The sequence below is a fragment of the Python bivittatus genome, unplaced genomic scaffold, assembly GCF_059951505.1.
Source record: "Python bivittatus isolate LINGU-HERP-01145 unplaced genomic scaffold, Pbiv_v1 ctg000070_np1212, whole genome shotgun sequence".
NCBI classification, from domain to species: domain Eukaryota; kingdom Metazoa; phylum Chordata; class Lepidosauria; order Squamata; family Pythonidae; genus Python; species Python bivittatus.
In genome coordinates this window covers 37,892,287-37,913,302 of record NW_028277034.1, presented here as the reverse complement: position 1 = coordinate 37,913,302, position 21,016 = coordinate 37,892,287, and the positions used below count along the sequence as shown (strand labels likewise).

At 38.7% G+C, this 21,016-nt stretch overlaps 1 protein-coding gene across 1 annotated transcript in view; it reads left to right on the top strand.

Moving 5' to 3' along the window:
- The first annotated feature begins 315 nt into the window (after nt 1-315).
- The window catches only part of SGMS2 (sphingomyelin synthase 2), a 45,564-nt gene continuing 24,863 nt past the window's right edge, over nt 316-21,016 (top strand). Inside the window, exon 1 of the mRNA XM_088132993.1 lies at nt 316-825. The gene's annotated coding sequence lies outside the window, so the exon portion shown is untranslated. The remainder of the gene's footprint in view (nt 826-21,016) is intronic.

Genomic DNA, 21,016 nt, shown 5'->3' with positions numbered 1-21,016 from the left:
GTGTTTGTTTCTTTAAGGCAGCTTATGAAAGGGAACAAAATTTTGCAGACAGGCTTCTCCACCTTCCTTCCCTAGCTCGAATGGTTCATGGAAAAGAAATGAAGTTTTTCCACTAAACCAAATGTTAATCCCTACGCCAAATCTTCCTTCTCCCCACCTTTGCTGCCGGGAATGGGGCTTTCCCCCGCCCCTCTCTATAAATATAAATAAGTAACACATAAATAAATATCCGTCCCTCTAGAGGTCTTTAACCGGTTTTTCAAGCCCAGCCTTCCAATAGCAGCAGCAGCAGCAGCGGGGCTAGAATGAGTCACTGTTTGGAAATGGAGTGGGCGTGTGTGTGAATGTAAGAGAATGAATGATGTCAGGCAAGGCTGTGGCAGGCAGGAGGGGAGGAGGGGACAAGCAAAGAGCACGAAGCTGGCTGTAAACAGAGCAGCGGCTTCATAAACAGAAACGCCTGCCTTGCCTGTAGCCTCTATCTGCTCCTCCGCCTTGCAGCCGCCGCTCTCCGGCTGTGAAAGCCTCCCCAGCTGTTGCACAGGCAGTCTAACGGTGCATCGGCGTTCCCGAGAGGCGGGGAGGGAAAGGTGTGCGACCAGAAGTGACAGGGGGATGAAAACCGGGAGGGGAAGATAGAGGGTGGGCAAACTTTCTTCTAGCTGTTTCTCCTTGCGGCTGTTAGCCCAGGGGGAGGAGTGTCCCTGTTTCTGGCCAGAAGGAGCGGCAAGTGCTAAAGAGCCTGGAAGCTCTGAAGAATTCTTTCCTGCTGGGTGTTGGAAGGCAGTTCGTGCCTTGCGACTATTGCCTTCGTCAAAAAAATAGGTAAGTTCAAGAACTTGATGTTTCAGCCAGGAGTTTAGTTCTGCATAAGGAAAAATGATGCCTCAATGGCTCAGCGTATTTTTCTTTTAAAGGCAAAGGCGAAGTGCAGTTCATAGGTTATTGGAAGGGATTTTTCTGCTGTAAAATATATGGCAGGAATTAGCCTATTGGGGCTTACTTCCAGGTAAGTTCTTTAGGATTGCGGCGTAAAGTTCTTTACAAACTGGCTGCTGATTAGGTTGAAAGTTGTGGAGCGCCATCAACTATTATTGCATTAAAGAACTTCCAGAACGGTTACCTACACCCAGAAACTGCAATACCTTCCTGTTTTGATGTCATTGGTACAAAATATTATTAAAAATACAGACATTTCCTTTAGGAAGGTCACATTTGGTAGAATTATCTCTGGTTTTGATATGAACCCATTCAGTTCTAAGACATATTTTTACATTCGATTTATTTCAAGATCTTAGCTAATGAAGAATTCGTATATTTAAATAGTAAAGGGACAGTAGGAATAGCGTGAATATAAGGATTGATTTTTAGATTGTTAAAACACAGGTATTAATAGCAATGTTTGCCATATTCCTACTGTTTTGTGCTTTTCATATAATGTTTTGTGTTTTTTATAGAATGGATTTTTTGTATGCACATGGTTGGAATATATAATGGTCCTAGAAAATGACCATGGATCCTTAGAATAAAAAGAAATGACTTTATATTCTTCATGTTAGGAAAAGTATAATTGAAAATAACTAGTTGTTAAAGTGTTCTATAGATTTTCACTTGACTTGATAGACACCTGGAAAGCTTAGACAGTGAGTTTTGGTAAGTGTATTTGCCTGGAAGTAAACTTTCCAAGTAAATGTAGTTAGTACAGTATATATATCTGAGTATATATATCTGAGAAAGCAACCTGAAGATACTTCATTCTGTGAAAGTCAATAGACAGTACTTTAGAACGGCTGGAGAATTAGAGACTGTGTGATGAAACCAGCTATATGAGGAAGAGAGGAAAATACATAAAAGCAGATAAGTTTCCTGCTACTACGATGTGTGTACAATGAAGTGTTATCAGACTATTCCCAGAAGGATGTTTCTTTTTTCTTTTTTAATAGTGTGGAGAGTATACTCCTCATGTTTAACCTTGGCTGCTACATTCTTATATGAGCAGCTTCCTGACTTCAATTACACACATTAGAATTTCTGATGATCCTAATTAGGCATGATTGTTGCCTTACTCTGTGGAAGATAGACATTCCAGTCTATAAAGTCTCTGTAGTGGTTATACGTTTGTAACAATTCAGTGCAATATTCTTAATGCTTCTAGTCATTATTTTTGGATTTCATCTTTTAATTGCATCATATTAAAACATGTCATCTGCTTCAGTTGTCATAATATGCCAGTTTATTTGTAGATCCTCTGAAATTTCTCAGTTTGGTTTGTTAATTTACTAGGCCGTGATCCAGTTTGTGCAAACATACAATAGAGAGATTCAGTAACAATTTTGGTGTTTGTCAAAGTAGCAAATATTTTTAGATTTCATTCTACTTCATCCTGCAATAATAAACATAAAGCACCCTTTTATGAGCAGAGGGCACTAAAGATATCCAACCCAATATTTTCTAAATTATTTTTTTACAGTAGAAAAAACTGTAATTAAAAACTCATCAAGTGCAGCGGTAGGATCCAATTATGTCCTTTCTACCAATAGAACCACTGGGAGATCAAAATACTTTTCGTCATACATGACCCCAAATCTTCTGTGGACGTTTAGGGAATCTTCTAAAGCTGGTCAAGGTACATCTAAGGAAGAAAAGCAAGAGAAATTCAGTTTGGGAAGAGGAAGCTCATCCCCTTCTCTCTCAATCCTTTTTTAGGCCAAAAAAAGAGCACATCTGATTCACATTTCAAAGTCCATGGCTCAGTGTAAACAAGTCAGCTTATGTAAATGAAAGGGTAACATGAGAAGAAGCTCATAAAGGTTGTAACCACTGAAAGCAATCATAGTTACAAAAATGGAAATGTTCCTGGGTAAGTGGTTTCAACACAGCAGCCAAGTAGACACTTTAATGCTTTAGTTCTGCCAACACCAACTGCTCAGAAAGAATGGAAGCTTAGTTACCTGTGCCAACTTTATGTGGATTCCCTTTTTTCCCCTTAGAAATATACATCCAGTAAGGAGATAAAGTAGATGAGTTACCTAGAGAATAACTGCTTTAGTATTGCCAGCAGGAAAATGCTGATACATGAAATCAAATCAATTAGGACTTCATGTGATCATTTCTGGCATTATGGGATCACTGTTGGAAAACACACAAATTGACTCTAAACTTCACTGTAATTTTCAAATAGCTAATATAGTGATTATTTTTCAGCAATACTATTTGTTTCTCTTGACAGTTTTAAAGCTCATTTATTTCAGCAGTGCAATGAAAGCGTGGGCAGATTTCAGGCTCATCTTTTCTACCAAAATTCTGACACCTAACTAGTTGTTGTTCAGTCGTTAAGTCGTGTCCAACTCTTCGTGACCCCATGAACCATATTGCGCCAGGCCTTCCTGTCCTTCACTGCCTCCCTGAGTTTGCTCAGTTTCATGCTCATTGCTTCAGTGATGCTATCTAACCATCTCATCCTCTGCCGTCCTCTTCTCCTTTTGCCTTCAATCTTTCCCAGCATCAGGGTCTTTTCCAAAGACTCCTCTCTTCGCATTAGGTGACCAAAGTATCTGAGCTTGAGCTTCATTATCAGTCCTTCCAATGAGCAATCAGGGTTGATTTCCTTTAAGATTGACTGGTTTGACCTCCTAGCAGTCCAGGGGACTCTTAAGAGTCTTCTCCAGCACCACAGTTCAAAGGCATCAATTCTTCGGCACTCAGCCTTCTTTATGGTCCAGCTCTCACAGCCATACATTACTACTGGAAAAACCATAGCTTTGACTATGCCGATCTTTGTCGGCAAGGTGACATCTCTGCTTTTTAATATGCTATCTAGGCTTGCCATAGCTTTCCTCCCAAGGAGCAAGCGTCTTTTAATTTCATGGCTGCAGTCTCTGTCTGCGGTGATCTTGGAGCCCAAATAAATGAAGTCTGTTACTGCTTCCATTTCTACCCCTTCTATTTGCCAGGAACTGATGGGTCCAGATGCCATGATCTTAGTTTTTTTAATGTTGAGTTTTAAGCCAGCTTTTGCACTCTCCTCTTTCACCCTCATCAAGAGGCTCTTTATTTCTTCTTCGCTTTCTGCCATTAGGGTGGTATCGTCCGCATATCTGAGGTTGTTGATGATTCTCCCTGCAATCTTAATTCCGGCTTGTGATTCTTCCAGCCTGGCATTTCTCATGATGTACTCTGCATATAGGTTAAATAAGCAGGGTGACAGTATACAGCCTTGTCGTACACCTTTCCCTATTTTGAACCAATCGGTTGTTCCATGACCGGTTCTAACTGTTGCTTCTTGGCCCGCATACAGATTTCTCAGGAGACAGGTAAGGTGGTCTGGTACTCCCATCTCTTTAAGAATTTGCCACAGTTTGTTGTGATCCACACAATCAAAGGCTTTTGCATAGTCAATGAAGCAGAAGTAGATATTTTTCTGGAACTCTCGTGCTTTCTCCATGATCCAGCGAATGTTGGCGATTTGATCTCTAGTTCCTCTGCCTCTTTGAAACCCAGCTTGTACATCCGGTAGTTCTCAGTTCATGTACTGCTGAAGCCTAGCTTGTAGGATTTTGAGCATAACCTTGCTAGCATGTGAAATGAGTGCAATTGTGCGAGAGTTTGAGCATTCTTTGGCATTGCCCTTCTTTGGAATTGGAACGTAAACTGACCTTTTCCAATCCCGTGGCCACTGTTGCATTTTCCAAACTTGCTGGCATATTGAGTGCAGCACTTAAACAGCATCATCTTTTAGTATTTTAAATAACTCAGCTGGAATACTGTCATCTCCACTAGCTTTGTTGTTAGCAATGCTTCCTAAGGCCCACTCGACTTCACTCTCTAGGATGTCTGGCTCAAGGTCAGTGACCACACCAGCATGGACATCAGGGACATTAAGATCTTTCTTGTAGAGTTCTTCTGTGTATTCTTGCCACCTCTTCTTAATCTCTTCTGCTTCTGTTAGGTCCCTGCCTTTTTTGTCCTTTATCATGCCCATCTTTGCACTAAACGTTCCTTTGATATCTCCAATTTTCTTAAAGAGATCTCTAGTCTTCCCCATTCTATTGTTTTCCTCAATTTCTTTGCCTTGTTCATTTAAGAAGGCCTTCTTATCTCTCCTTGCTATTCTCTGGAAATCTGCATTCAGTTGCTTATATCTTTCCCTTTCACCCTTGCTTTTCACATTCCTTCTTTCCACAGCTATTTGTAATGCCTCATCAGACAGCCATTTTGCTTTCTTGCATTTCTTTTTCCTTGGGATGGTTTTAGTTGCTGCCTACTGTACAATGTTACAGACCTCCGTCCATAGTTCTTCAGGCACTCTGTCTACCAAATCTAACCCTCTAAATTTATTCATCACCTTCACTGTGTAGGAATATGATCTAAGTCATACCTGAGTGGTCTAGTGGTTTTCCCTACGTTCTTCAATTTAAGCCTAAATTTTGCAGTAAGAAGCTCATGATCTGAGCCACAGTCAGCTCCTGGTCTTGTTTTTGCTGTCTGTATAGTGCTTCTCCATCTTTGGCTGCAAAGTATGTAATCAATCTGGTTTCGGTATTGACCACTGGTGATGTCCATGTGTAGAGTCGTCTCTTATGTTGTTGGAAAAGAGTGTTTGCTATGACTAGCTTGTTCTCTTGACAGAATTCTATTAGCCTTTGCCCTGCTTCATTTTGTGCTCCAAGGCCAAACTTGCCTGTTATTCCGATTACTCCTTGACTTCCTACTTTAGCATTCCAATCCCCTATGATGAAAAGGACATCTTTTTTTGGTGCTAGTTCTAGAAGGTGTTGTAGGTCTTCATAGAACCGGTCAACTTCAGCTTCTTCGGCATCAATGGTTGGGGCATAGACTTGGATTACTGTGATGTTGAATGGTTTGCCTTGGATACGCACTGAGATCATTCTGTCATTTTTGAGGTTGTACCCCATTACTGCCTTTCCCACTCTCTTATTGACTATGAGTGCAACTCCATTTCTTCTAAGGGTTTCTTGGCCACAGTAGTAGATATAATGGTCACCTGAATTAAATTCACCCATTCCCATCCATTTCAATTCGCTGATTCCCAAGATGTCGACGTTCAATCTTGTCATCTCATGTTTGACCACATCCAGCTTGCCTCGGTTCATAGATCTTACATTCCAGGTACCTATACAATATTGTTCTTTACAGCATCAGACCTTCTTTTCGCTTCCAGATACATCCACAGCTGAACGTCCTTTCGGCTTTGGCCCAGCCGCTTCACTCTTTCTGGAGCTACTTGGAAATGCCCTCCGCTCTTCCCCAGTAGCATATTGGACACCTTCCGACCTGAGGGGCTCATCTTCCAGTGTCATATCTTTTAGCCTTTTAACATTGTCCATGGGGTTTTCTTGGCAAGGATACTGCAGTGGGTTGCCATTTCCTTCTCCAGTGGACCACATTTTGTCAGAACTCTCTGTCATGACCTGTCCGTCTTGGGTGGCCCTGCACGGTATAGCTCATGGCTTCACTGAGTTACGCAAGCTCCTTCGCCACGACAAGGCAGTGATCCATGAAGGGGACACCTAACTAGAGACAGATGCAAAAGACTGGCTCAGATGGGTAGATTTAGACAAACATTCAGTAACAGGGCACTCTGAAATTCTCAGTCCAGGAATATGTATTTAGTATCACAACCAAGTGCGGAAATATTTTCTTATGCAAATATTTCCTGGTTGTCCACCAAGCATTCTCATTTAGTTCCTTATTTAGTGGGAAATGAAATAAACTGTCAAATTATTAAGAAGCCCTTGTTAACCTTTTGCAAATCATCCAGAGTTTTATTTGTGGATTCTAAGCTAGCACCTGAGGCTCCTGATTTTAATATATCAGATATAAAGCTGATAATAGTTTTATTCATAAGCAAGATATTTATTATAATGCTGTCCTTTTCACTGATAAAACAATCTCAAAGTAGGGATATAATGCTTTAATTATTTTATTTATTGTTTTAGATGGTTTTCTGGTATATGAGATGTCTAGACTTTTTTCAAAGTGACGGGGGTATAAATATGGTAAATAAAATAAATACATTGTGAGTTGGCATTGAAGGCTCAACACCAACCATAACCAAAAATGGAGGGAATTCAGCAACTGGTGTGCTTGTAATGAAAATATTTTGTGGGTGTCACCACTTAATTCCTCAGAAATGTTGTGCCATCAGTCAGATACCTGTTACCTAGGTAGATACTTAACAAAGAAGGCACTCTGCAAGATAGTCAGATCCTTAGCAATATAAATCTTTATAGGCCACCAAAGCATTCTGAACTTAACTTAGTAGTAACTTGGCAACTAATGCAATTCAGTTAGAAAATATAAAGTTCTTGCTGATAGTTTGCCCCCTTCAACAAGCTATTGATGCATTATGCACTAGTTGCAAGTTCTGGGCTTCTGTATGCTTCGCATTACAGTAATCTACTTTTTTTAGGTTACCTGTGATCAGACTATCTGATAACTGGTGACCAATGAAGCTGAAGAAGGTACTGCTTGCCACTGAGGCCATGAGACTGGATTCATAATGAGGGTTCTAGAAATGCCTCCAGATTATCTACCTGCTCCATTGGGGGAAGCACAACTCTGTCCAAAAATGGATGAAGAAAACTTTCCACAACACTTCTGTTGTCCTGGGATTTTGGCTCATCTTACCTGATCATCATCATCTTCATCATAGGTTAATCTGGTGGGCTTTAACTTGTTGGATTGGAAGTATTCATGAGCTGTGTTGTAGTTAAAAATTGGTTTTTTCCTTCATACCATATTCCCAAGTGTGTTCTTATGCTCTGGCTTTGTAGTTGCTTAAATATTGTTTGTCTGTAGTTTGTCTGTAATCAGGGTACTGATGTCAAAATCAGACTTTACTTTCTTTTTTTTAACTGACTTCTGCTTTCAACTAAATTTCAATTTCTTAATGAGCTGCCTTAAGTTACAACCTTTTAGCAGTTTCTTTTATTTAATTGATTTTATTTGGAGATTATTGACAGAAAAGCTTTGTAGATTTAAGTAGATATTTATATAGTAAATACAGATATTTGTGAACACTATATAAATGTGGAATACATGACACTTCATTTTAATATGGATACAGTGCTGCTGTATGCTGAGCAGATGCTGGGAGAATGATTTGGAAGATGACTCTTAACAGAGATGTTTCTGTCTTTAAGATCTCAGCCTGTTAGGAGGATTATTGTACCAGGGATGCTACTGTCCCAGATTATTTCAAAAGACGTTAAGAATCACAGACAATACTGTCCCAGCAGATGCTCTGCAATTTATTTAGGAACTGAAACAGGCATTGATAAGAAAGTTTCTGCAAGACAGATGAACTACTGTTTCCTCAGAGCTGCATCTGTTCAGAAAGCTATTTAACTATATTGTTCATTGCTGTTTAACTACAACTGAGTCTTAGGCTGGAATCATTTTCATGCTTACTGCACAATCCTATTGAACTCAGTGGGAACCTCTGAATATGTATAAGATCAGATGGAAAGCAATTCTATGTTTATTTTTGAGAAAACCCCTATTTTCAAATAAAACACCTGATGGTGCAGTTTTGTAGCTCAATTTTTTTTTGGCATGTGTCTGTCTTGTACTCAACAAATGTTTTACCAGTTCTAACACTTTCTCTCTGGATATACAAAGCAGACTAATTTCTCTTGGAAAATAAGCCAAGAAAATATTTCATGAAAAAACATGGGGAGCTCTAGCTTTAGAAGTATGAGCGAGGAACTCCAATGGAACGCAGGTGATGTGAATGGATTAAGGACCAAGACTATTTTTAGAATAAATTTAAAAATACATGAATGTTCTATGTATCCAGGCAAAAATAAATAATTATTGGACTCAAAAGTATGTTAATTCATTTAGAATGATGATTGAGTTTGAACTTGACTTAAGTGAGGATTTCTATGCATGATTTGTTAAGCAAGCCATAGTAGCCTGATTTGCAGATAATGATACTAAGTCCTAGTTCAGACATCATGCTGAAAATCTTAAACTTCACTATTTATAAATGACATTAAAATATTCCATCCTTTCCTTTTCTTTTTCATGTAATGATTGCATGGCTATCTGGTATGGTTTACAGATTGAAAATTAGATAGTTGTCAAAATATTTCATATCTGTTTTGTTAGTTTGGGCAGTACTGAAAGCTTCATTCAAAGAAAATGTTTACCCAACTAATATATTTGGCCTTGTGACTTTAAAGAATACAGTAAAATACAGGTATCCTCGCTCAGTGACCATTCTTTCAGTGACCATTTGAAGTCATGACAGCACTGAACTAGGACACTTATGACTGGTCCTCAAAGCAGCATCCCTGCAGTCATATGATCGCAATTCAGGTGCTTGGCAACCAGCGCGCAGTTACAGCAGTTGCAGCAACCCATGGTCACATGATCACCATTTGCAACCTTCTCTGCTGGCTTCTTCTGACAAGCGAAGTCAATGGGGAAGCGAGCAGGATGTCACAAGTCACAGTCATGTGATATCGTGCTTAACAACCGCACGTGATTCTCTTAATGACTGCAACTGGAACTGCCATCATAAACTGGCATGGTGATGTGATTTTTCCCTTTATGACCGTGTCACTTAGCAACAGAGTTGATGGTCCCAATTACAGTTGTTAAATGAGGACTACCTGTAAGGGGGGGGGGGGAGAGAGATTTTCAGCCCCTTATTTCACTTTGAGATCTTATAGAATTGTGCTGATTGTATCTTATTGTAGAATTTACACCTGATAATTGTTAGTTACATAAATAGAAATAACTTTTGGATCTAATAAAAATATTATTTTTTTGCTTTAAAATAATTAGTAAAAATCTGTGGCTTAGTTCATGATCAACTGAAATTCTTTTGAGATGTGATTCATCAGGAATTCATAAGTATGCTCTTGATTTCTCTCTGTTGCCTTTCTTGCAAGTAGAAAGGTCTAAAGCCAGGAAGTCTTAATCTGAGTTCCTTTAGTGTTGTATCTAGAACTAAATATCTGCCTTACTCCTTCAAAAGTCAGAGCTTTTGGTAATAGGTAGTTGGAGATTTTTAAAAAGCCACATGTTCTGGACATAATGCTGCGAAAACTTGGGAGAGAGGCTACTTTTACTGAAAGAAACAGCCAAGAAGAAAAATTGGGGCAGTGTTACCGTACCATCCATGAAGTAATGTTTTAGTGTAACCTTGTGGAATATTTTGAAGTGGATGGTTACCAGTGATTAACTGATCTGCATTTTGATCTCATATATAGCACCAATGGATTGTTTGTTAAATTGAATCCAGGTTTTTGGCTGCAAAAAGGAGATGGTGCTGCCTAAATTGATGGCACAACTTCTATATGGAATACACCTGGACCCTTTTCCTTACTTCATTCCAGAGAATTTGTACAGAGTTTCTAAAGACTGTTCTCTAAGTATCTTGTTGCATTTCAAATGCTGAAATAGTATTGGAGGCAGGCATGGTGAAGATGGAGATTTTTTTTTTTTTTTATCTGCGCTCAGTCGTTACCGACTCTGCAGTGACTGCTTGGACGAGTCCTTGCAGTTTTCAAGGCAATTGTTTCAGAAGTGGTTTGCCAGAGCCTCCTTCCTAGGGCAGAGCCCAGCTGGCGAACGCAGGAGGCGGGGTTTCCGTTGCTTCGTGCCCTTTTCGGGCGTGCGCGGTTTTTCGCGCTTACCGGCAACTGCTCTCGACTCCTTTTTGCAATGCGCCGCCAGCATGTTTCCTCCCACCGGAGTGAGAGTACCCATTTATCTACTCACGTGAGTTTTCGAACTGTTGGGTTTACAGGAACTGGGGAGGAAACAGGAGCTCACCCTGCTAACGCAAAGGCTGGACTCGAACCGCTGAGGCGTCGACCATTTCTGGCCGGCAACTTTCAGCGTCATTAAGCCGCTGCACCACCGCGTCCCCTTGAAGATGGAGATATAGATATCCATACTTAGCTTCTGATTAATATTATCCCTTTTTCTAATATGATTAGTCCCACTAATGCTAGTGGAAGATTATGATACTTCTTGGAAAAGTACATTATTGGAGAAATGGTGTCTATCTGAGTTAGCTCCTGTCTGCCTCCCCGCTCCCCCAATGGGATATGACTAGGCTTGAGCGCTCATAAAGCAACTCATAAAGACAGAGGCATAGATATATAGTAGAGAGCTAGTATGGAGTAGTGATTAAGGTGGTGAACTAGGAATGGAGAGACCCTGATAATACTACTACTAAATTTGTCTCCTCATGGCAACCCTTCTTAGATTATGTGCTTGTGTGGGGGAAAAAATGAAGCTTTGATTGTGGGATTTAATGATTAGATGGTTTGTGTTGATAGATATAATGTGAATTTGGATTAATTAGTGGTAAGATATTAACCTTTTTTTAATTTGTATTTATATCTGTATTGGAGATAGTCGGAAGTCACTTTCTGTTTCATTTTTCTGTTTTCACTATTTTAGTTTTTGTCTTTTTCTTTTAGTTCTATCTTCTTTCTTTGCTATACTTTCTGATTTGTATTTTAACTGCGCTTTTTATATATCTCAATAAAAGTTTAATTAAAAAAAGAATGATTCTGGTGTACCCTTACTGATGGAAGCTGAATGAGTGATTCTGGGCCAGTTATTCACTCTTAGCACAATAGATGCTGGTGATAATTATTTATTTATTTAATTGGTTTATATGACCACCTAACCTGCAATTTGCATCTCTGGGTAGCTTATATAGGATTAAAACCTGAAAAAAACAAATAAGGAAAATACAAGGGAAAAAAAATATAACCGAGCCCAATCCTTGACAATTCAATTTCCAACCTTTATTGATGGACTCATCCAACATCCTGGCCCACTGCCCAGGGGAAATGCCAGATCTTCAAGGACTTAAGGAAGGCCAACAGGGTCAGGATCATGCAAATCTCAGCGGTTATGCTGTTCCAGAGGCAGGCATTATGACAGAGGGTGTATGTCACCTGGGGCCTGGCAGATGACACTGCTTTATAGACAGGACACAGAGCATGCCCAGTATGTTGGATCTGGTGGGACAATCAGTCAATTGGAGGTAGGTGGTCCCATAAGTAACCTGGCCCTATGCCATGAATTGCTGCATAGGTGATAACCAGCATCCTGAATTGTATTGAATTGTACTGAAAGCCAGTGCACCTTGCAGAGCAGTGGTGTTACTTGTGGTACACCAACAACTACCCATGCCACTGTATTTTGGACCAGTTGCAGCTTCTGGATGGTCTTCAAGGGCAGCTCCATTGAGAGCGCAGTAACAGTAATAAAATAATAAAAAACAATTAGATTACAGTTGTCTTTTTCTGTAAGGCAAGTGTTAGTTAAAACTGGACAAGCCTGTGACCTATTGGGTCATCCTTTGAGAGAAAGGTAGTGCAGTCTGATGTGACCAGAATGAACATTAAATTTTAAGCTGACCATATTTTGCTGGATGATCCCATGATCATCTAAGAAGAGTATATATCATCAATAGAAAAATAGTTGTAGTGGCAAACAAACTTCAACAATACGTCAGTATTTACTTACCTAAACAGATAAACAGAATGACCACAGGCAGTCAAAACATTGGGAGCGACTTCGGACTTCCTGCCAGCTTCCCTATTGATTTTGCTTATTGGAAGTTGGCAGGGAATGTCAGAAATCACAATCACATGACTGCGGGGATACTGCAACAGCCACAACTTTGTGGATAAAACTGGTCTGAACATCATGGAAATTTCAATTCCCCAGAAGTAATGGGTCCCGGATTTTTTGCACATTCTTTAAATTAGTGGATTTTAGGCACCTTGATTCAAAAATTGTTGTGGTATAACACACCATTTGGGCTACTTTGAAGATATAAAAAGATAAACACAATGAGAGTTTTAGTAGTATATAGATTTTTAATGTTGCTAATTCAGTCACCTACGTTACAACCGGATTATTGGTATATTATCTCTGAGGATATAAACGTATATGCATTTACCTGGGAATAAATCCACTGAATTCCTTTGGGTTTAAAAGTATGGGCAGACTCAGTAGAATTGGTTATTCTACTGAGTCTGCTGTTGTTGTTAGCCGCCCAGAGTCACTGGTCTGAGATGGGCAGCTATTTAAATTGAATAAATAAATCTATAATGATAGATTTCAAAAATTCAGTTGTGAACTGCATATAATATAATTGATATTATCAGAACGTCAGGCATGTAGGAAGAGGGATTGTTTTAGGATACACTAAGCATAAGAATCATCCCTGTATACATACACCTGCCAGTAGGCAGAAAAGAGGAAATGCATATTTATTTTTATTTGGTGTGCACTTTTATCTATGTCCATTACAAAACTTAGTTTCCCCATAGATTTTATTAAATTTGGTGAGTGACCAGCATAAAAAATGGAAAAGAAAAGAGAAAGAAAGGGTACAATAAAATAAAATATGTAAATATGATGTGAATAAACAGAATACAATAAGCAGTACGCACTAGTAAAGCTAAAATTCTTGAATAAAAAAATTATTTTCCCCATAACAATGACCCTGTGAGATAAGATGGGCTGAGAGAGCATAGCTGGCCCAAAGTCACTGATTGAATTTAGGGGTAAGAGTGGACTAGAGACTTTTGTCCCATTCCTGGTGCAGCATGTTAATCACTATGCTGTATTGGCTCTGATATTTGCAATATGTCAGCTATGTAAATTCATTACCATTCCCTAGAAGTAAAACTTTTTTGAAGAAGCATATCGATAATATTGTCAAGAGTTAGCGGTTCATGAAAAAAGTCTAGATGGCTGCAACTGCAAGATTTCAGCCATCATCTCGACTTTCTTTCATCCCCCTGCAGATGCCTCTGTTATTAAGCACAATTAAAATATAGCTCAGTAACTAGAACATCATATATTTTGTACACAGTCCATCTGTAGCCTAATTCCTGGCATTTCCAGTCAGCATTGGTAGGGCTAAGGAGAAGAAAATGCCAAAGCCAAAATTGGTTGTATTTACATGCCACCTTAATCTATAAACCATGGGTTACAGACTACAGTGGCTGGCTTCACAGAAGATGCTAAACCAAACAAACCTCATTTATGGTGTAACACATTATGTGAGCCAGTAAGTAATCAAGAGAGAAGTAGATAGATGCAGAGAAACACAGTTATAAGCAAAACAACATTTTCAAATGTTTGTTCCTAATGAAAATGTCTAGATCAAAGACAGTTTTCAAAATTGTGTTGTCGTCTCTGAAGTATTCTTTCAGTAACTATTAAGCTGTTATAGAACATCATATTAGCTTTCCTAATCAGAGTACCTGAAAGGCAGTGTGTTTCCTAGGAACTGAAGAAACTCACTAGCAAGAGCCCTAATGAATTACTTGGTCGCAACCACTTACTTGAGAATAAAAACAGGAAAGTGCTTTAACACCTTAAAACGAAACCAATTTATCATCTAAAGTTCATTTGTAAGATCATTGAGCTCAGTTCCCCAGATATAGGAGTCATCGAACATAATCCATGTGTTCCACGTATCCTATAAATATCCTTTGGAGCATCTTCTCAATCAGAGAGAAGATAGAGGTTGATGTTCCCTCAGATACATCAGGGATTATCTGCACTATCCAGTTGCCCTATTGCCAGAATAGATTAGCAATCACTTTTAGAGAGCAGCAAAAGACAACGTTGCCTTGTACACATCCCAATTAATTATAAATGTAACCTTTATGCAGATTTTCCTGTGGCAGTTTAGAAATACTCTTTTCCCCCTTCTTGCTTTGGGTCCTCCTTTCTCAGCAGCTCTCTTTGCTAAGAATGCTGTAGTAGCATAAGGGTGATAACATTTGCCTTACAAACCAAATGTTGCTGGTTCAAGACCCAGCAGAAACATTTTTTTTTAATTATTAGTTGTCATTCCCTGAGCTAGATACTTTTCCCTGTCATATTTTTTTTTTAAATGTCCAGCAATGCACCATTTCATCATTTTTCCCACATGAGGTGGAAGAGTTTCACCTGCCCATAGGGGAGTTGTCTAGTGGGAGGATGCGTTAGCCTGCATTCCAGATTGAATACTTTGTGAACTGTTGCCAAAGTGTCTCAGTCTGGACAAAATCTTCTTAAGCTGTTTTAGTATCAAGGAAATGTAAACATAGGACAGGAACAGCTTAAGGATGCAGTGTGGATTATGCCATAAAGTTCTGACTCTTGGCCTTATGGCCATAATAAAAGCTTGATTGAATGCCCAAGGGTAATTTTGTTGGCTCTTTGCTACAATATTTATGAATGAAAGGAAAAACTTGTGACAAAGATTAGTAATTTTGTGGAAATGTGAGACAATTAAATGGAGATAGCTGCATATCCTGAATTTGTAAATAGATTCTTGTCAGTGGATAGGAATCAACACAAATTTGTATTTAAATGCACGTTCTCCCTTTTTTCAGGTTAACGTCTTTGAAAATGTTTAGAAGTAACCAAAATATTGTGTAAGGAAAGAATTTTAAAAATTCTTTTGATCCAGTGGGTTTTACTGAAAATCTTGTTAAATAAATATGTCTATTTCTAGAGTTTATATGCTGCTCCAATTGAAACTGATCCTAAGTAGCTTATCATTTTTCTAAATAAAGTTGACATGTAGTTTAAAATTAAATGGAAATTATGAATGGTACTTTGTTCCAGAATACATAAATAATACTACTAGTGATAATAATTTCATAGAAACCTAAGTTGTACCAAATTCAATATTGTTTATGGTGATTTCTAGTGGCTCTTTCAACTTTCAGAAAGACTTATCCAGAAATTTCAGAACTAAATCTGGGGTCCTCTATATACAAATAATCTGCTAATTATTTTATTTCTTAAATTGGACCCTCCTATTCTGCAAGAAACTGTGCAGCTTTGAAATAGTGAGATATCAGGGAAGAGCTGAAATTTCGAAGGCTTTATTTCTCCATTTGGTCTAGTGTTACTATGAATTGTTCAAGGAACAATTGCTAAAAAGGGGGCATAGTTGATATTGTGGAATATCTCTTCTGGCAAAACTTAAACAGAGCATATTAATAACAAAAAATGGTAGGAAATACTTATTTACCTATAATACTTTTAAAATTGCTACTCGGTCTGTGTAGCTCAACAATAGTTCTACATCAGGAGTTCCATGTATCTGACTTCTGATGACATCATAATCAGTTCCAACTTTGAGTTACCTCAGACCGCTCCTGAGTATATGGTACACCACAACCACTGAGGGAAGCTGTGAGCATAAGCTGGATAGGAGGGCACTAAAAAGGGCACTTATTAGTCACATCAAGCATAGAATTCTGAAGAAAGAGCATCTAATATAAAGTCAGTAGGAAAAGGAATTATTTTTCTTAATTTTTTCTTGGACTGTATTTATTTGATATACTTTAATCTCCCAACCAGTTGAATAAGTTGTTTTAGCATATCAGTATAAGCCATGTACAATCTCTGATGCTTTACTGTAGTATTTGCAGCATCTTCTTAGAATATTATTTTTCTTTTGTATCCCTGCTTTTCCTTATATCCATCCCCTGAAAAATAAGTAGATGGTGGACATACGTAACTTCAGTGTTCAAATAATCACTGCTGTAGCGATAGATAGATAGATAGATAGATAGATAGATAGATAGATAGATAGATAGATAGATAGATAGATAGATACACATACACATACACATACACATACACATACACATACATACATATATTTGTATTCTTTAAAATCGGAAAGAAACCATCAGTTGATGGCTTGCAGGTATTAATTCTGCCAGAATTGTTAAGCAGTATGTTGTATATTTTACTGGACATTGTTAAACTATTATAGTTTCACTTTGTCTTCTCTCCTCCATTTTATCTTTCTAATCTAAAAATACTCCCAACAACATTAACTTTTCTGATGTACAGGAACAAATGCAACTAGCAATTCAATTACAAACATATAACCTGAAACAGAACTAAACCATGAGCTTTCTTGGTCTTCAGTGACATCATAAAGACATAGCTTGAATAGAAAGGCAGGTTATAAATAATTTGGGGAAAGACTGGAAATAATAATTTTTGTAAAATTCAATTTTTAGAATTGGTTGCTAGCAAGTTTGCAGTTTTATTTTTAAACATTCTGTTTGAATCAGTTTCCTATGGCAAAGAGAGAAAAGTTAGATAGCTTTGGTGCAGATATATGAATTGGAGTTTTCATATAATTTTTTAATAGCAGGAAAAAGTACTTGTCTGTGGAAGTGTCTTCAGGTTTACTCTCCAACCTATTTTTTGATACTGAGTTGATATTGAGTGCTACATATAGCACTCTTCAGGTTTATTCATATATTTCTTCCCCATATCTCTGCCTATTGCTCTCTTTGTGTTTTACAGACACATACACATGTGCACGTGCACACACACACACACAAACTGTTTCTTTTGGGATAAGCAGTATTACACAAAGCACAGAAAGTAAAAAAGAAATAAGAAACCAGTCTAGTTTATACCAACACCATTGACTATACCTCTCCTTACCTTTCTGTTCCTACAAACCATCCATTTTTCTATTAAGCCCATACACTGCTTCAAAAATTGTGTTTTGTCATCAGCTGCATTCAGCCACAACTCTCAGTCTTTCCTTTTTGATTGACCATTTACTCTTCTTTCATATGTTTATTTTGCAATTCAATCCTCATTCTCTATGCTGTATAATTAAGCCATGCCACAGAGTAGACCGTTCTAGCCTAAAACATGCCTGTTCATCTTCAGTATAGTTGTTTTACTCCATTCAGACAGTTTCCAATATAGATATTACTAATAACATTCAGCAAATGTATTTATTTATGGTTAGGTATATCTAATTTATTATTTTTTATTCATTTCGTTGATAATTTTTAATCCCTAATCTTTGGGCATACAAGCAGTTTACTTTATTATGGGTACTTTTATGCCACTTCATTCAGGTGAATCTAAGTGGCTTACTAGTATAATAAAATTAGACAACCCATGACCCATTGAGTCATTGTTTCAGAGATACTTCCTTATCTAAACAGAGAAAGAAAATGACCAAGGGCAAAACAGCAGTGGGAGTGTGAGCGACTTGCAGCTTGCTTCTGGTTTCCTCATTGACTTTGCTTGTGGGAAGCTGGCAGAGAGCATCGGAAATCTTCCTTCCTTTTCTTCCTTCCTTCCCTCCCTCCCACATGTAATATAGGCTTGGAGCATTTGCCCTCATGTCATGATCCTCAGGAGAGCCCCTGTGAAGCCACCTCCTCCTCCTCAACTGATCCGTGGAACTGCCTGCCACTCTGCTGGGGGGAGGTGGAACAAAGGGAGCTGCAGACCATGAGGAAAACTGCATCCTTGTTCCCCGTTCTGGTGTGTCCCCAAGGGCCCCGTCCCTCAAGGGAAGAAGAGGGCTCACCCATCGACCACCGGTGTCCCCAGCAGACATCCAAGCCACTCCCTCATCTTTCCCTCAATACCCACAGCTGTTAAGAGATTTCAGATTTTGGCCTCAGTTCCAAAGCAGCCAATCTCTGCTCACCCATCAGACCTTGCCACCAACCAATTGGGCACAGGGGACAGAGGGATGCAAGAAAGAGGTTGGGGATTCCTCCCTCCCTCCCTCCCTCCCTCAATTTGTACATATAATATAGGCTTGCACCATTTGCCCTCCCCTCACAACTGTCAGGAGAGCCCTCGTGAAACCACCTCCTCAGCTGACCAGTGGAACTGCCTGCCACTTTGCTGGGGGGAGTTGGAACAAAGGGAGCTATGGACCATGAGGAAAACTGCAGCCCCACTCCCCATTCTGGTGAGTCCCCAAGGACCCCCTCCCTCAAGGGAGGAAGATGGTTCATCCATCAACCACTGGTGCCCCCCAGCCAGCTCTATATCACCAGCAGGCATCCATCCTCATCCTTCTCTCAATGCCCACAGCCATTAAGAGATTTCAAATTTCTGCCTCATTTCAAAAGCAGCCAATTGCCACTCATTCATTGGACCTTGTCGCCAGCCGATTGGGTGCCGGGGACAGAGGGAGGTGGGAAAGAGGTTGGGGATATACTCATGATGATCACGGCAGTGCAGCAGCATAGCAGTGCTGAAGCAGCCACAAATTTCCCAAATTTCAATCTCATGGGAGTAATGGGTCCTAGATTTTGGATGCATTCTGTAAGTTAGCCCATTTGAAGTACATGGTTCAAAACTGTTGCCCTATGATGCACCGTTTCACCCAGTTGAAAGTTACAGCCATGAAAGTTTTAGATGTATATAGATATATAATGTATGTCCAAATAATAGCAATGCAATCTATAAAATCATAGTATTCATTCCAATTAATTCATAAAGTGAAAATAAGTAATAGTGCCACATTCCTGGTTCCCAAATGTCTGCTTAAATAAATATCTGCCTAAATAACCAAGTTTTTAACAGCTTTTTAAATATTAACAGTGAAGGTACAGCTTCTATTCTTAAGGAAAGCTGGAGCAGGGCTGGAACAGAGAATGTATCTGGTCCCCTCCTGCCATATCTCATGAAGAGCAGAATCACTTAACAAGTGCTCTGTACCTGCATACAGTACCTCATTTTGATCTATATATATAAATAAGGTTGTTAATGTAGATGCTTACCAATGAATGTTAACTGTTACAGAATGGATAGGAATGTGCTGTATTCCTATGTGACTTGATAACCTCCCATAGCAATAGTAAATATGACACATACTAAAAATAGTTCAGTCGCCACTCCTGTAACAAGCATATGAGTGACAACTATTCCATTCACTGATCGTTGACTCACTTTTTAGGTGAAGTAAATGAAAGTACATATTACTCAGTGCACACTGCTCCCTGTTAATGACTATGACTAAGCTAACTCTTCTCATTTTTCAGTTAGGTACAACCCAACTGTATTAGGTTGATATAGTGTGACTATATCAAGCAGTCCCAATTGGCAATAGATCTGACCAGTTTTAACCCAACTGAAGTTCCCAGATCACTTCCAAAGTAAGCCAGTATATAACTGGGACATCTATAACTGCTGCTGGGAAGTTTCTCCTAGCTAATTCATTGGTACGGACAGAAGGACGTTTGAGCAGTAGAAATTATTTTAAGCCTCTAGTTACTGTACTAGACATAAGAATGCCTTTAGGAGGAGTACAGCATTTTCTAGAAGAGGACAAACATCACTTTACTAGACAAAAGAATCACAAATAGTAACGCTGTCTGCTGTTAATTTTTTAGCCTTCATGCAGTTCCTTTTCCTGCCCAGGCAATGGTACAAAACACTAGTTGCTTTCACCTTAAATGAAAAAGAGGTAAAGCTGAGTGACTTCTGCATATTGTATTAGTGTATCCCCTAATCATCTCTCTCAATGTCTGTTTCAATGGTTTTGTGTAGATGCTAAAAAGTTTAGGAGATAAAATAACTATCATGGACCAGAACAATACTGGCACCATCTTTTGTAATTTCAAAAGATGGTGCCAGTATTGTTCTGGTTAGGTCCATCCAGGTAAGCCTATGCTTACTCTAGTATAATGCAGATGCTTTCAATTTATACCTCCCCGTTGATGGGATGCAGGGGACAAAAAAATTGAGAGGTAGTTTTTAGGTAGAGATCCTATCTTATGTAGAATACCATGAAAATGATTAGGGTAAAACTGAGCTTTGGTTGTACTTATGGCACCATGGCCACAAGAAAGGAAGATGACAGAAAGATACTATATCAGGTTTATAGACAGAAAGAAATTGAAAAAAGTAATCAATGACAGCAAGGATCAGTTAAAAGAAGCAGAGAAAGCAGAGAAGTGTGATCTTGAGGAAATTTTTTTAAGTGTTTTAGAATGAAGATGGCTAAAAGAGTAAAACTAATTAAAAAATAAAAGTGATAAAATAATTTCAGATGGAACTGAAATGAGGAAATGCTGGAAGGAGCATTTTAGTATGTTTGGGAATAATTGTGGAATGTCAAAGAGAGGAATTTAAAACTTGCTATATATGTTAGCATCCAAGAACCAACTGATGAAAGATGAGTAATAAATGCTTCATGTTGAGAAAT